The 15376-nt window shown below is 36.4% G+C and overlaps 1 pseudogene; it reads left to right on the top strand.

Moving 5' to 3' along the window:
- The first annotated feature begins 2456 nt into the window (after positions 1-2456).
- Positions 2457-4654, top strand: LOC100619229 (son of sevenless homolog 2-like; annotated as a pseudogene).
- The last annotated feature ends 10722 nt before the right edge of the window (positions 4655-15376 follow it).

The following is a 15376-nucleotide window of genomic DNA, read 5'->3' as shown; positions in this document are numbered from 1 at the left end:
TCCCAATAATATCAGGAGTAAAACAAGGATGCCCATTATCACTTCTATTATGTAATATTGTACTAGAAACACTAGCAGTAGCAATTAGAGAAGAAAAATAAATTGAAGGTATTAATATAGGCAATGAGGAGACCAAGCTATCACTCTTTGCAGATGATATGATGGTCTACTTAAAGAATCCTAGAGAATCTACTAAATAGCTAGTGGAAATAATCAACAACTTTTGTAAAGTTGAAGGATACAAAATAAACCCAAATAAGTCATCAGCATTTCTTTATATCTCCAAACACATCTCAGCAGCAAGAATTAGAAACAGAAATTCCATTTGAAATCACCCTAGACAATATAAAATACTTGGGAATCTATCTGCTGAGACAAACACAGGAACGATATGAACACAACTACAAAATCCTCTCCACACAATTAAAACTAGATCTAAAGAATTGGAAAAAACATTAACTGCTCATGGGTAGGATGAGCTAATGTAATAAAAATGACCATCCTACCCAAACTTATTTACTTATTTAGTGCCATACCCATCAAACTACCAAAAAACTTTTTTACTGAATCAGAAAAAAAAAAAAAACATAACAAAGTTCTTTTGGAAGAACAAAAGATAAAGAATATCCAGGGAAATAAAAAAAACATGTGAAGGAAAGTGGCCTTGCAGTCCCAGATATCAAACTATACAACAAAGCAGTGGTCATCAAAACAATTTGGTACCGGCTAAGAGACAGAAAGGAGGATCAGTGGAATAGACTTGGGGTAAGTGACTTTAGAAAGACTGTCTATGATAAGCCCAAAGATCCCAGCTTCTGGCACCAAAATCCACTATTTGATAAAAACTGCTGGGAAAATTGGAAGACAGTATGGAAGAGATTGGGGTTGGGTCAACATCTCACATCCTACACCAAGATAAACTCAGAATGGGTGAATGACCTGAATATAAAGAAGGAAACTAAAAGAAAATTAGGTGAATACAAAATAGTATACATGTCAGATCTTTGGGAAAGGAAAGATTTTAAGACCAAGCAAGAATTAGAAAAAAATAATAAAATATAAAATAAATAATTTTGATTACATTAAATTAAAAATATTTTGTACAAACAAAACCAATGCAACCAAAATTAGAAGGGAAGTAAATTGGGGGAAAATCTTCATAACAAAACCTCTGACAAAGGTCTAATTACTCAAATTTATAAAGAGCTAAATCAATCGTACAAAAAATCAAGCCATTCTCCAATTGTTAAGTGCTCAAGGAACATGAATAGGCAATTTTCAGATAAAGAAATCAAAATTATTAATAAGCACATGAAAAAGTGTTATAAATCTCTTATAATCAGAGAGATGCAAATCAAACAACTCTGAGGTATCACCTCATACCTAGCAGATTGGCTAACATGACAGCAAAGGAAAGTAAAGAATATTGGAGGAGATGTGGCAAAGTCAGGACATTAATTCATTGCTGGTGGAGTTGTGAATTGATCCAACTATTCTTGAGGGCAATTTGGAATTTTGCCCAAAGGATACTAAAAGACTGCCTACCCTTTGATCCAGCCATACCACTTCTGGGTTTTTGCCCCAAAGAGATAATAAGGAAAAAGACCTGCACAAAAATATTCATAGCTGCACTCTTTGTGGTGGCAAAAAATTAGAAGTTGAGGGAATGCCCTCCAATTGTGGATTGGCTGAAAAAATTATGGTATATGATGGTGATGGAATACTATTGTGCTCAAAGGAATAATGAACTGGAGGAATTCCATGTGAACTGGAATGACCTCCAGGAATTGATGCAGAATGAGAGAAGCAGAACCAGGAGAACATTGTACACAGAGACTGATACACTGTAGTACAATTGAATGGTATGGACTTCTCCATTAGTGACAATGCAGTGATCCTAAACAACTTGATGGAATCTACAAGAAAGAACACTATTCATATCCAGAGGAAAAACTGTGGGAGTAAAAACACCAAAGAAAAACAACTTCTTGCATACATGGGTTGAAGGCATATTGTTGGGGATGTAGACTCTAAATCATCATCCTAGTGCAAACATCAACAACAAGGAAATAGGTTCTGATCAAGGACACATGTGTAACCCAGTGGAATTGCACATCTGCTATGGGTAGGGTTGGGAGGATGGGAGGTAAGGGAAGAATATGATTCTAGTAACCAAGTAATAATGTTTTAAATTGACTAATTAAATAAAATTTTCAAAAAAACAAGAATTCTGCCAATTGCATTGGCACTGGGCTAGTGAATTTTACATTTTGATCTAGTCCTGTGCTAAGCACAGTGCCTGGCACATATGAATTGAATTGATTAGAATGGAAATAGTCCAACTTTATCCCTGAAGAAGAATACCTTCTACAACTTTTCCAACAAGTATTCTCCATGTCTTGACTTATCAAATCTCCAGTTATAAGAGTCCTCTCACCAGCTTCTCAAAACTGTCCATGGTACTGTGGGACAGTGTTAATTATAATGAGCTCTTTCAAACAATTAAACTCTCAAAACCATTTGTCTTTTCTTTCAAGAACCATACTGTTGAGTGGCATATTAGCAGACCAGGACAGTATGAAACATTTGATTTTATGACCCTTCTTCCAATAGAAATTGCACGTCACCTAATACTTCTGGAATCTGACCTCTACAAGGCAGTTCAACCTTCTGAACTTGTGGGAAGTGTGTGGACTAAAGAAGATAAGGAAATAAATTCTCCAAATTTATTGAAAATTATTTAGCATATCACCAATCTTACTCTTTGGTATGAAAAGTGTATAGTAGAAGCAGAAAACTTTGAAAAACGAGTTGCAGTGTTAAGTAGGATTATAGAAATTCTACAAGTTTTTCAAGATTTTAACAATTTCAATTGTGTATTGGAGATAGTACTGTGAATTCAGTGTCTGTGTGGACCACACATTTGAAGCATTGTAGGAAAGAAAATGGAAGATTTTAGATGAAGCTGTAGCTTCTAAGCCAAGATCACTTTTAAAAATACCTAGCAAAACTTAAATCAATCAACACACCTTGTGTGCCTTTTTTTTTTTTTTTGGAATATATTTAACAAATATTCTGAAGACTGAAAAGGGGAATAATGATTTCCTTAAGAAAAAAGGAAAGAATTAATCAACTTTAGTAAAAGAAGGAAAGTAGCTGAAATTACTGGAGAGATTCAGCAGTATCAGAATCAGCCTTATTGTTTACAGATAGAATCAGAAATAAGGAGGTTCTTTGAAAATCTCAACCCCATGGGAAATGCATCAGAGAAAGAATTTAAAGAGTATTTGTTCAATAAATCACAAGAAATTGAACCCCCAAACTGCAAACAGCCACCTCAATTTCCTAGGAAAACAACTTTCTCCTTAAACTCTGCTGGTATAAGACCACATGCTGCCAGACATAGCTCTACTTCAGGCACTTTATGAGGTCACCCAACACCATTAGAGAGAGAACCATGTAAAATAAGCTTCAGTTGAATAAATGAGGCTGAGCATGAGTCAACAGCATCAGCACCAACCTCTCCAAACACACCATCTACTCCACCAGCCTCTGCTTCTTCAGATCTTAGTGTATTTTTAGATATAGATCTTAACAGTTCTTATGGAAATAACAGCATCTTTGCCCCAGTGGTCTTTCCACATTCAAAATCTTTCTTCAGTTCATGTGGTAGTTTACATAAATTGAGTGAAGCACCGCTGGTTCCTCCTCCTCTTCCTCCTTGGAAAAAGTTTGTTCAAGATGTTTCAACCTCTAAGGGAAACTAGAAATATGATGATGATCCTCCTGCTATTCCACCAAGGCACCACCCCCCCCCAAAAAAAAATAAAGCCTCAAGTTCCTGCCTATGGCAGTCCATTTGAAGGGCCCTTGCATAGTCCACCACCACCACCACCTCCACAAGACCCTCTTCCTGACACTCCTCCACCAGCACCACTTGGGCCTCCTGAACATTTCACAAACTATCCATTTAATCTTCAGCCACCAGCAATGGGGCATGCTCACAGGGGTCCATATTGGTTCTGGGAAGCCAGTACATGTCCAAACTCACTAAATACTCCAAGCACACCCTCTCCGAGGTGCCACATCTCTGCATGCTCAGTTTTAGTCAAAATAATCTTGCCCATTCTCAAGCTCCCCCAATCTCACCAAGACAGAATTCAAGCCCTCACTTACTAAAACTGCCGTCAAAGACTTACAAAAGAGATCTTTGTCAACCTCCTATGTACAGATTGTTGTTGTTAGGACATGTAAGAACACCTTAGTGACCTTAGCCATATTTAGTCATTGACACTGGAATAGCATTTGTAAAGTTCATTTTTTTATTTATTCAAGACAAGGAAAGGTATTTTAGTTGTTTTCCAAATAATTCTCTTATATAATTGCATACCAATGGAATAAGCTTTTAAAAATTGGAAAAATAAAATTGTTTTTAAAGCACAAAAGTCCTTCAGCATTCCCTTCATGTGATTTGTAGCATTACAGTGTCTTGGATCCTCAGTGCTACCAGTGATTAGGCCAGTATAAAAAAATTTGTATTAATGTATTTACACTAAATTAATTGAACTATTGTTTGCACTGAAAGAGAGTGCACTTTTGGAATTTTTCAAATTTTACTTCTAGAGTCCTTTTTAAGGAAATGATTTACACAAGTATAGAGATGTCATGTTACTCCTTTTTAAACTTTTTTGGCTACCCACTTTCTAGTTTTATCTATATCTAACTTACATGTTCTCAAACTCTTGAATGTCGTATCTTAAGTGCCATTGTTTGCTGTTGATAACTAAAAGGAAAAATGGAATGAGTCAAAACAAAGATATCAGAATGCACTGTTTTCATAGTTTTGGCAAAGTGTAAACAAAGATCACCTAGCCTGTTGTGGGGGGGTGGGGAGGGAGGGTACAGAGCCTGTGTGTTTAGCATGAACCTTTTTCAGATGTGCCTTTTTGTTTTGTCAGGCAGATGTCTTTATCTGATGTTGCCTGCTGTTTTGGAGAACAAAGCTAATATGCTATGTATGTACAATTTTGTTTATATTGTATATTTACAAACAATGCTAATAACCTATATAAATTTAAGTGACTCAAGTCCTATAATACAGTCTGCTACTTTGCAAATTCATACCATTCAAAGGAAAGTTTTCAATGGAATAGCAATCATGTCTTACTTTCAATACTTAATGATCTATTCTCTGAATCTCAGTACATTTATTGTAATTTTTAAAAATCCTTTTTGATGACTGGTAGTATTTAAATCACCTTTATTAAACTTTTTAAACAGAAAAGTAAATAAAACTTTTCTTTTACTGTTTTGAAAAAAAAAAAAAGAACCATACTGTTCAGTTTGAAGGATAGACATGGATCAAGGACTGCTGATGTATATGGCCCTTTGCTAGGCAGTGAAAGAAAAACAAGCACGAATAAGCCATACCCCCCCCCTGCCCTCAGTAAGCTTACTTTTTAGTAAGAGACAAAGAAGGTTTGCACAAATAAATTTTGTACAGTTAGAATCTAATGTGCGCATTAATAAAATACAGATAAAGTGGCATAGGAGTTTGGATGAGGAAGAAATCACTTCCAGATGAGGGAATCAGTGAACACATGGATAAGGAGGTAGCATTGGAGTCAAACCTTGATGGACAGGTTGTCATTGCTACAGGTACAATTAGGCTGGCAGCTGTTGTTGATGGAGAAATTTCAGAACATAGAGTTTTGCAATGGATAATATACTGTTGAGCTAGGAAGAACACTGTTGTTTTGTCATTTCAGCAGTGTCCAACTCTTCACGATCTCATCTGGGATTTTCTTGGCAAAGAAACTGCAGTGGTTTGCCATCTCCTTCTCCAGTTCATTTTACAGATGAGGAAACTTGGGCATTGAGGGTTAAGTGGCTTGCACAGGATCACACAGCCAGTAAGGGTCTGAATATGCATTTGAACTCTGGAAGATGAGTCTTCCTTACTTTAGACCAGGCACTCTGTCTACTCTGCCACCTAGTTGCCTCAGAAGAGACCTTAGAGGCAAAATATGGTCCAACCTTACAGATGAGGCGACTGAGAACCAAAGAAATCAAGCAACTTGCTGAGGATGATGACTTCAAAAAGTTGTTTTGGTCTCAGAATTCACTGGGTTGTGAATGAACTCATTGGATGGCTGAATTACCATGCTTATTTGATGTCTGTAGAACAAGAGTTCTCAAAAGTAGAGTGGAAGGAGATAGTATGAATTGGCATGAGCAGGAATTCCAAAACTGAATGGCTTAGCTGCTCTAGGACATAGTCTGCATTCTGCACAAGTGTAGCAGAAGCCACCATACATAAGCAGCAATGATGGGGCAGCAGGATATTGGAGATGATCTGAGTGGAACATAAAATACAAACTCAGTTTAGTCTTTAAAACCCTTCACAATATGCTTCTGATCTACATTCCTAGGTTATTTCTCTTTTACACATCCCATGCTTTAGCCAACTGATCTTCATGGCATTCCCTGGAGTCTGCATTCCACAGCCTGTAACCAAGCCCAGGCAGAGGCTGTCTGTCCCTCCATTTCTGGACTGCAGGTACTCTCTGCTTACCTCACGTGTCTTAGAATCCTCAGTTTCTCCAAGATTTATCTCATAACCCCAAGGATCTTATGATATGATAAAAAAAAATGCTATCTAAAGCCAAAGAAGGAATTGATTACAGATCAATCCATCTTTAATTTTATTTCTCTCATGAGTTTTTTAATATATATGTGTCTTCTGTCATGACATGGGGAATATGGAAATATTTATTAAATAAAAGAACTTGTATAATCTATAACATACCATTTACCACTTTGGGAGATAATATGAATTGCAAAATGTCAGAGAATAATAGAAAAAATTATTTCTACATGCAATTAAAAAAAGATTCATAGCAGGTACTGCCTCCTTTGGGGACACCTTTCTTAATCTCTTTATTTGTTAGTGTTTTTCCTTCTCAAATTATCTTATTTTTACTCATCTATATCTTGTATCACAACAGATGAATGCTCCTTGAGGATATGAGCTGTTTTTCTTCTGAAGCTTTTACATCTCCATTGCCTTATGTAGTGCTTTGAATATAGCATAAACTTTCATTTGATGTTTATTAAATTAATGTCTGTCATTTATCTCTGTATCCTTGCAGTATCTATCTGCTTCTTATACAAAGGAAGGTTATTTTATTTAATGATTCATTTTTTCATTATATTTTCCCAACTACATGTAAAAAAGGAATGATCTTTTAAATTTTGAGTCCAAATTCTCTCTCTCTTGCCCCTCCTACTTCTTCCCCTATCTGAGAAGTCAATCAATTTTATATTGATTATACATATGAAGTCATGGAAAACATATTTCCATATTAGCCATGCTGCAAAATAAAACAAAAATAGTTTTTTTAATTAGGCTTTAATTTTATTCAGAGTTATATACATAATTTTCTGTATTTAAAGCCAGGAAGTTAATTCCATTGTCTCCCTTCATTCACTGCTAAGGGAAAAGTATGGACTTAGGGATATTCATATATTCCCACACAGGGGAGGTAATTTGAAAGTTCTTTCTGAAGAACTCATTCATGAAGAACTCATACTATCTCATTGATTTTTTCAACAACCCTATAAATTAGATAGTGCAAGTACTAGTAGGCCCATCTTCCAGTTAGGGAAAATTTAGGAGTTTGCAACTTACCCAAGATTACATGGCTAGTAAATGGCAGGACTGAGACTCTACTTTGAAATCTCCATTCATTGCTCTACATCTGATTGTCCCTGATATAGCTATGGGTAAGTGTATGTAATAACTGTTATTTTCATAGTATTTGGAAGTTTGCAAACCATACAATGTACTTTATCTCATTGGAGTCACACAAAAAACTCTATGGAGTAAGCATTAAAAAAGTAATTATTCATTTATCAGACTGGCTACCATGACAGAAAAGGAAAGTAATACATGTTGGAGGGGATGTAGGAAAATTGAGACATGAATGCATTGTTGGTGGATTATGAACTGATCTAACCATTCTGGAAAGCAATTTGGAAATATGCCCAAATGGCTATAAAATTGTCCAGCAATACCAGTATTAGGTTTGTATCTCAGAGAGATTTTTTTTATAGTAGGAAGGATCTATTCAAACAAAAATATTATTGGAGCTCTTTGGTGGGGGCAAAAATATTTTAATTTTAAAAGAGGCTGGGCATGAACCCTCATTTTCCTAACTCTGAGATCCTCTTCTAATCTAATACAACACTACCTTCCATGTAATATATAACTATATAGAGAAATGTATAAGTGCCAAAACAAATGGGGGGAGGGAGGCAGGAAATGTCATTTTTTTTCCCACGTAATCTCACCAAATGACACAGATATGTCTAAATGTGATCATTCACACAGCAGATTTAATTTCTTTCTTTCAATGATTTTAAAAGGTGCAGCAGGGAGCACCAGGCTGAGGCAAAACTCCTGACGGTCCTCTGTGAAACTAAAGTCATGCTTTCTCTCTCGACAGCCCCAGTCAAGAAAGAGAATTGGTCTAATAGGCAGGTACCAGAATCAAACAGACTCCTTCTCATGAAGAAATCAGTCATGTCATTAGCAGCCCCAGCACCAGACAAGGCAGGAGCCAGAGAGTGATAAATGAAGGCTCTAAGTGATAAATGGTGGCTGAGCTCTCAGATGCTTCTAAAGCATAGAAATTCTCTCAGAGAAAGTGTCCGAGTCTGCAGTTCTTACGCTCTAATAATTGTCTACCAGATGAAATGCTAATATTCAAGTGATTTTTCATCTCCAAACACAAGCCTTGATCAAAATCTTCTTTGCATTCCCATAAGGAGAAGCTTCATGATTCTTCTGAAAATCTTTGTATTTCCTTGTGTTAAAGACAATAATAGCTTCTATATGTATGGCCCCTTACTCTGCAGAGAACATTTTCTTGCACTCTCATTGGATCTTCACAACAACCCTATGAAATAGGACTGCAATACCCTTCACTTTATAGATAAGGAAACTGAGACAGTGACCTTGGAGTCATGGGAATTCAATTTTTTGCTCTTTCTCAATGAGAAGTTAAATCTCCTTGTTTGTAGATAGCCCAAGGTGTTTGGGGTCATCAGACTCTTGGTCTACTGGATGAAAAACCTCCGCTTCTTTTTCTCTCATGACTAGGTCTCCTAGAAGTCCTTAGGAAAAATTGTTTATCACCTACTGTGTGCCAGACACTGCAAGAATGGAGGAGAGAAAGGCAAAAATCATTCTTTGCTCTCTAGGAGTTCATGTCAATTGGAAAGACAAAAAAATTGTGCACAAACAAACTTAGAAATGATAAACTGAGAGATATCTCAGAAGGAAGATTAAAGAGGATTAGATAAAGTCTAAGACCCAATTTCTGCAGGCAAAAGGAAGGTATTATATGATACTGGCTCACTTCTGCTTAATTTGGAGAACATTTCAAAGATTCAGCTTTTGAAACTAATCCCAAGATTCTGGGTAACTGGTTGACTTTTGTTAATGCTACCTGTAGCATAGTTGTAATTTGACTAGATAAATATGAGTGTGGATGAAGAGGGGACCCAGGTTCTACTATTAGGTCTGCCACTATTGTCTTTAGATAATATGCCTTACCTCTAGGAGCTGCAGTTGTTTTACCTGTAAAACTGAGGGGTTAGTCAGTTTATAAACATTCATTAAGAACTAACTACATAGGGGTAGTTAGGTAGCTCAATGGATAGAGAGCCAGGTCTGGAGATAGTGTAAACCAAATTTCACCATTGGGATATTTCATACTTGGAAAATTTCTTACTGATAGTCTATTGGAATGGGAACCCCATTGGCATGGGAGGTTCCTTCTCTTCCCTTCTTCAGATTACTTTAGGACAGAAACCTTTTGCTGAACAATGGAAAGGACTTTGACCTATGCTTAAGCATAGAACAGGAATTTCTTTGAATCATGATTGATTTTAGAATTGATACAATGGAGATACTTGGAATAAATCTCCACCCTATTCAGTCCTAACAGGATTGAGTAAGGGCTGCAGCCTAGATCAAAGATTTAATCATTTGAAAATATGACCTTCAACAGACATGTGCAAAAGCCAGAAACCTCTGGGCGGTCCTGGGTTAAGCTAGAGCCTCCATTGGCACAGGGAAATTGATGAACAGTGATTGGTAGATGGGAGAACTGAGAGGAGGAACTTGGAGGGTTGTCCTTAAAGATAGGAGGGTCTGGAGACTTGAGGGGGGTGGAGGAGGGTTGGTCGGTGTGGTTTGTGTGGGCTCTGAGAAGGCTTGCTGTGAAGGAAGCTGAAGGTGGGGGCCTCTGAGACTGTTTCTCCATTTTGGACACATGAGTAATAGGGACTGATCTCTTTTCTTTGCCCCAGCTATCTAAGGGCTTGGGCCTTTTGGCCCAGCCTAAACAGAAGGGGTATTTAAGCCCTATTCCATTCTCTCCCTTTTTCTCTCTCTCTATCTCTAATTCCTTTCTTACTCCTATTGTAATTAAACTCCAAAAAAGGCTGACGGCTGACTTGAGTTTTTCATTTAGGAAATACATAGCTGATTCCTTGGCGACCTTAAATTAATATATATCAGTCTTTTAAAGTGATTCCCTTGTCACAATAGGAGGTTCTGGCTTCAAATCTGACCTTAGACACTTCTTAACTATTTTAACTAACTCTGGGCAAGTCATTTAACCCCTACTGCCTACCTCTTACTTCTCTTCTGCCTTGGAACTGATACTGATGAGAGAGAGAGAGAGAGAGAGAAACCAAGCAAGCAAGAAATACAAACTAATCCCAAGAATTCAAGGTAAGGTAATGCTTTGTGGCACAACAGATTAAGAGAAAAGCAATCCTTTCATTTTTTGAGTAAATGACAGCTAACATTTATATAGTGTTTTGCAAAGATGGGTAAACGATAACTAACAGTTACATAGCACTCTAAGGTCTCAAGTACTTTACATATTTTATCTCATTTGATCTTCCCAACAATCATGTAAAGTAGGTGCTATGATTATCCCCATTTTATACAGAAGGAACTAAGGTTGACAGAGGTTGAATGACTTATCCCAGGTCACATAATTAATAAGTGTGTCTGAGATCAAATTTGAAATCAAGCCTATTTGATGCCAAATCAAGCACTGTATCCACAATGCCAGTAGGATCAAATTCAAGATACAAATGGATCTCTGTTCATGACAACATTGATTTAGAAATTTGGAAATTTAATATTTAATATTATCTACATTTGATATTGATTTAATATTATCTATATTCCATTGTTTTTATTTTGTTAAGCATTTCCCAATTACCTTATAATCTGGTTCTGGCCATATCCCCAAGAATAAATGATAATCACACTACTAGATAGTGGCAGAATAAAAATTTCTTAGAACTCAGCTCTCCTATTCCTCAGATCACTGTTACTTTTACTACATCTTTCAAGTGTCAATTCCTATTTTTTAATGCATATGGTAAATCCTATATGAATTCTCTAAACCTACAAGTTATACTGCCTCCTCTAGTAGGGGAAGAAGGCCAAGAAAGGCATGAAACTTTTTTGCCTTCCAATACCCCTCCCAAACAATCAAAAATAACTTCACATAATCAATGGTAGAAAAGACAAAAACAGATTAGAGTTGGAAGTGAAGTTGAGCAGGTAAACTCAGATAGGGAAAAGGGCTTCTGACTTTCCTAGTCTCAATCTCACCAGATAGCAAAGACACCTCTGAGCAAACAACGCAGAATCAACAAACTGAGGGCCTGGGAGCAGGACGAGAACAAACAACTCTGAATCAAGGTGGCAGGAAGTCCTGCAGACAAGGCCAGTAGCCTCACCTTGTATGCCAAAGCAGGAGCTTGCATCTGATGGAGAAAACTGGTAAAGTCAATAAGCAGAGGTCCCTGGAGTATCTGTGTCAACTACAGCTTTGGCTTCAGAGATTTCCACTTATCCACAGCATGGAGTTGGCAAAGCAAACACCACAGAATTGACAAAGACCAAGCTCTGAGGACAAAACCTGAGATTTCTCCTATCTGCTGGACAAGGGAGTTTACAGTTCAGTGATGGATACCTGTGAAGTCAATAGGTAACAAATCCTGGGAATGTCTATATGCTACAGCCTGGGGCCACTAATCAGAGAAAGTCTTCAAGGAGCTTGCACCAGACACCTGTGCTATTCCAGGTTAAGGCATTAGGAAAGGAAGTGCGAGAAAGGAGCACAAACTATTGAGTGTTGTTGCTGAAGGAACCAGGACATTGTTGGACCCAAGGGGAGTGGAGTCCCTGGCTACTCCTAAAATGGGAACATGAGCTGTCTGCTTGCAGAGGCAGAACTGCCAGGGGTTCCTGGTAGGACCATCTGAGGTTAATCACAACCTGGATTTTGAGGTGGTTATCAGGAATTACACCTGACTCTGAATTATAGAAACTGGAAGCACTAAGTAAGGCCTGGGAAATAAAAAAAAAATCCTGAACCCTGATACATCATCCCCCAACACTCTAGGGACCCTGAAATTAGCAAAAAAACAAAACTATAAATTAAGCATATTGGCCTGGCTGATAATTTTTTTAATGAGAAAGCAAAGGAAAAAAGACCTATTATAGGGACAGAGAAGATCTCAGCTAAAACTCAGAGATCATTGAAGTGAAAAAAAAAAATAAAGAAATACAGTAAATGTCCAGAGCACAAAAAAGAACTTTTGGGGAAACATTTAAAAGGCCTCAAAATCAAATGAGATGTTGAAGAAAAATTAGGAATAAAAGAACAATGCAAGAAAATCTAGAAAATTATAAAACAAAGAGGACCTAAATGGAAAAAGAGATCCAGAAACTCAGAGAAGAAAATGATTCATTAAGAACTAGAATTAGACAATGGGAAGCTAACGACTTTCTACAACAATGAAAAATAATAAAGCAAAATCAAGACAATTAAATAAAATAATATAAATATATAAATATAAATATATGACCTGAAAATAGATAAAAATAGAAATAGCATAAGAATTGTCAAACTTCCAGAAAGTTATGACCAAAAAAAAATAAAAGATTGGAATTGGATTTCTTACTCTTAGAAAAGTTCAAGGAAAGCTTCCTAGAAATTCTAAAAGTAGAGGGTAAAATATAAATTTAAAGAACTCACTGATCACCACTACAAAGTACCTCCCAGGTGAAAATGCATAGGAACATTGTTGCTCAATTCCATAGCTCCCAGGTTAAGGAGAAAATACTTCAAGCAATAAGAAAAAGACAATTTAAATATTATGGTGCTACAGCCAGAATAACATTAGACTTAGCAACTTCAACATTAAAGGAATGAAGGGCATGGAACACAATATATCAAAGAGAAAAGGAATTGTGTTTACAACCAAGAAGAATATATACCCAGTAAAGTTGAGCATAATAATACAATGGAAAAATGGATATTTAACAAGCTAAAGGAGTTTCAACTATTTGCGGGGAAAAAACCCACAACTCAGTAGAAAATTTGATCTTATAAGAAACATAAGGTAAATATGATAGATCAATTATAAGTGATTTAAAAGGTCAAATTTTTTAATCCTTAAGTGGAAAATGTTATCTATAACCCTTAAGACTAATATCACTACCTGGTGTGATATTGAAATCACTTTAAAAGACTGATATATATATATATATATATGTATATATATATATATATATATATATATATATATATATATACATATATATATAAATTTAAGGTCGCCAAGGAATTCACTTATGTAATTCCTAAATGAAATACTCAAGTCAGCTGCCAAATTTTTATGGTGTTTTAATTACAACAGGTGGAAGAAAGTATTAGAGGGAAAGAGAGGGAGAGAGAGAGACAGAAAGAGAGAGAGAGAGAGAAGGAAAGAAGTTTAACTCAGAACCACTCTGGCTCAGGCTGAGCCAAAGCGGGTGTTAAGGCCTTGGATAGCTAAGGTAGGGAAATGGATCAGTCTTTATCACTCACGTGACCAATATGAAGGAAAGCAGTCTGCTGGGCTCCTCCCAACTCAAGCACCAGCCTAGAACTGACTCTAGCCCTCCTCATAGGAAGTCCCGAGAAGTCCAGAGGCTGTTCTCTACCTCACTTCCTGCATTTCACATGTGCCAATGATGGCTCTAGCTTGACCTAGGACCACCCAGAGGTCTTTTTTTTTTGCATATGTCTGTTAAAGGCTATAATCTCAAATAATTAAATCTTGAGTTTGCTGGAGCCCTTCCTAATTAAAATCACTCTAGACAATATAAAATACTTAGGAATCTATCTGCCAAGACAAACACAGAAACTATATGAACACAACTATAAAACACTCCCCACACAATTAATACTAGTTCTAGACAATTGGAAAAACATTGATTGCTCATGGGTGGGATGATCAAACATAATAAAAATGACAATCCTACCCAAATTAATTTACTTATTTAGGGCCATACCCATTGAACTACCAAAAAAACTTCTTTACGGAATTAGAAAAAACATAACAAAGTTCACTTGGAAGAACAAAAGATCAAGGATATCCAGGGAAATTATGAAAAAAATGCAAAGGAAGGAGGACTTGCAGGCCCAGATCTCAAACTATACTATAAAGCAGTGGTTATCAAAACAATTTGGTACTGGCTAAAATACAGAAAGGAGCATCAGTGAAAAAACCCACTTTTTGATAAAAACTGCTGGGAAAATTGGAAGATAGTATGGAAGAGATTAGGTTTGGATCAACATCTCACAACTTACACTAAGATAAACTCAGAATGGGTGAATGACCTGAATATAAAGAAAGAAACTATAAGCAAATTAGGTGAACACAGAATAGTATACTTGTCAGATCTTTGGGAAAGGAAAGACTTTAAAACCAAGCAAGAGCTAGGAAAAAAATCACAAAATATAAAATCAATAATTTTGATTATATCAAATTAAAAATATTTTGTACAAACAAAACTAAAGCATCCAAAATTAGAAGGGAAGCAACATATTGGGAAATAATCTTCATTACAAAAACCTCTGACAAAGATCTAATTCCTCAAATTTATAAAGAGCTAAACCAGTTGTATGAAAAATCAAGCCATCCTCCAATTGAAAAATGGGTAAGGGACCTGAATAGGCAGTTTTCAGTTAAAGAAATCAAAACTATTAAAAAGCACTTGAAAAAGTGTTCTAAATCTCTTATAATCAAAGAAATGCAAATTAAAACAACTCTGAGGTATCACCTCATACCTAGCAGATTGGCTAACATGACAGCAAAGGAAAGTGATGAATGTTGGAGGGGATGTGCAAAGTTGGGACATTAATGCATTGCTGGTAGAGTTGTGAATTGATCCAACCATTCTGGAAGGTAATTTTGAACTATCCCCAAGGGAGATAAAATATTGTCTGCC

Source organism: Monodelphis domestica, chromosome 4, assembly GCF_027887165.1.
Source record: "Monodelphis domestica isolate mMonDom1 chromosome 4, mMonDom1.pri, whole genome shotgun sequence".
NCBI classification, from domain to species: domain Eukaryota; kingdom Metazoa; phylum Chordata; class Mammalia; order Didelphimorphia; family Didelphidae; genus Monodelphis; species Monodelphis domestica.
The sequence above is the reverse complement of the archived record's forward strand: the minus strand, read 5'-3'. Positions and strand labels throughout refer to the sequence as shown.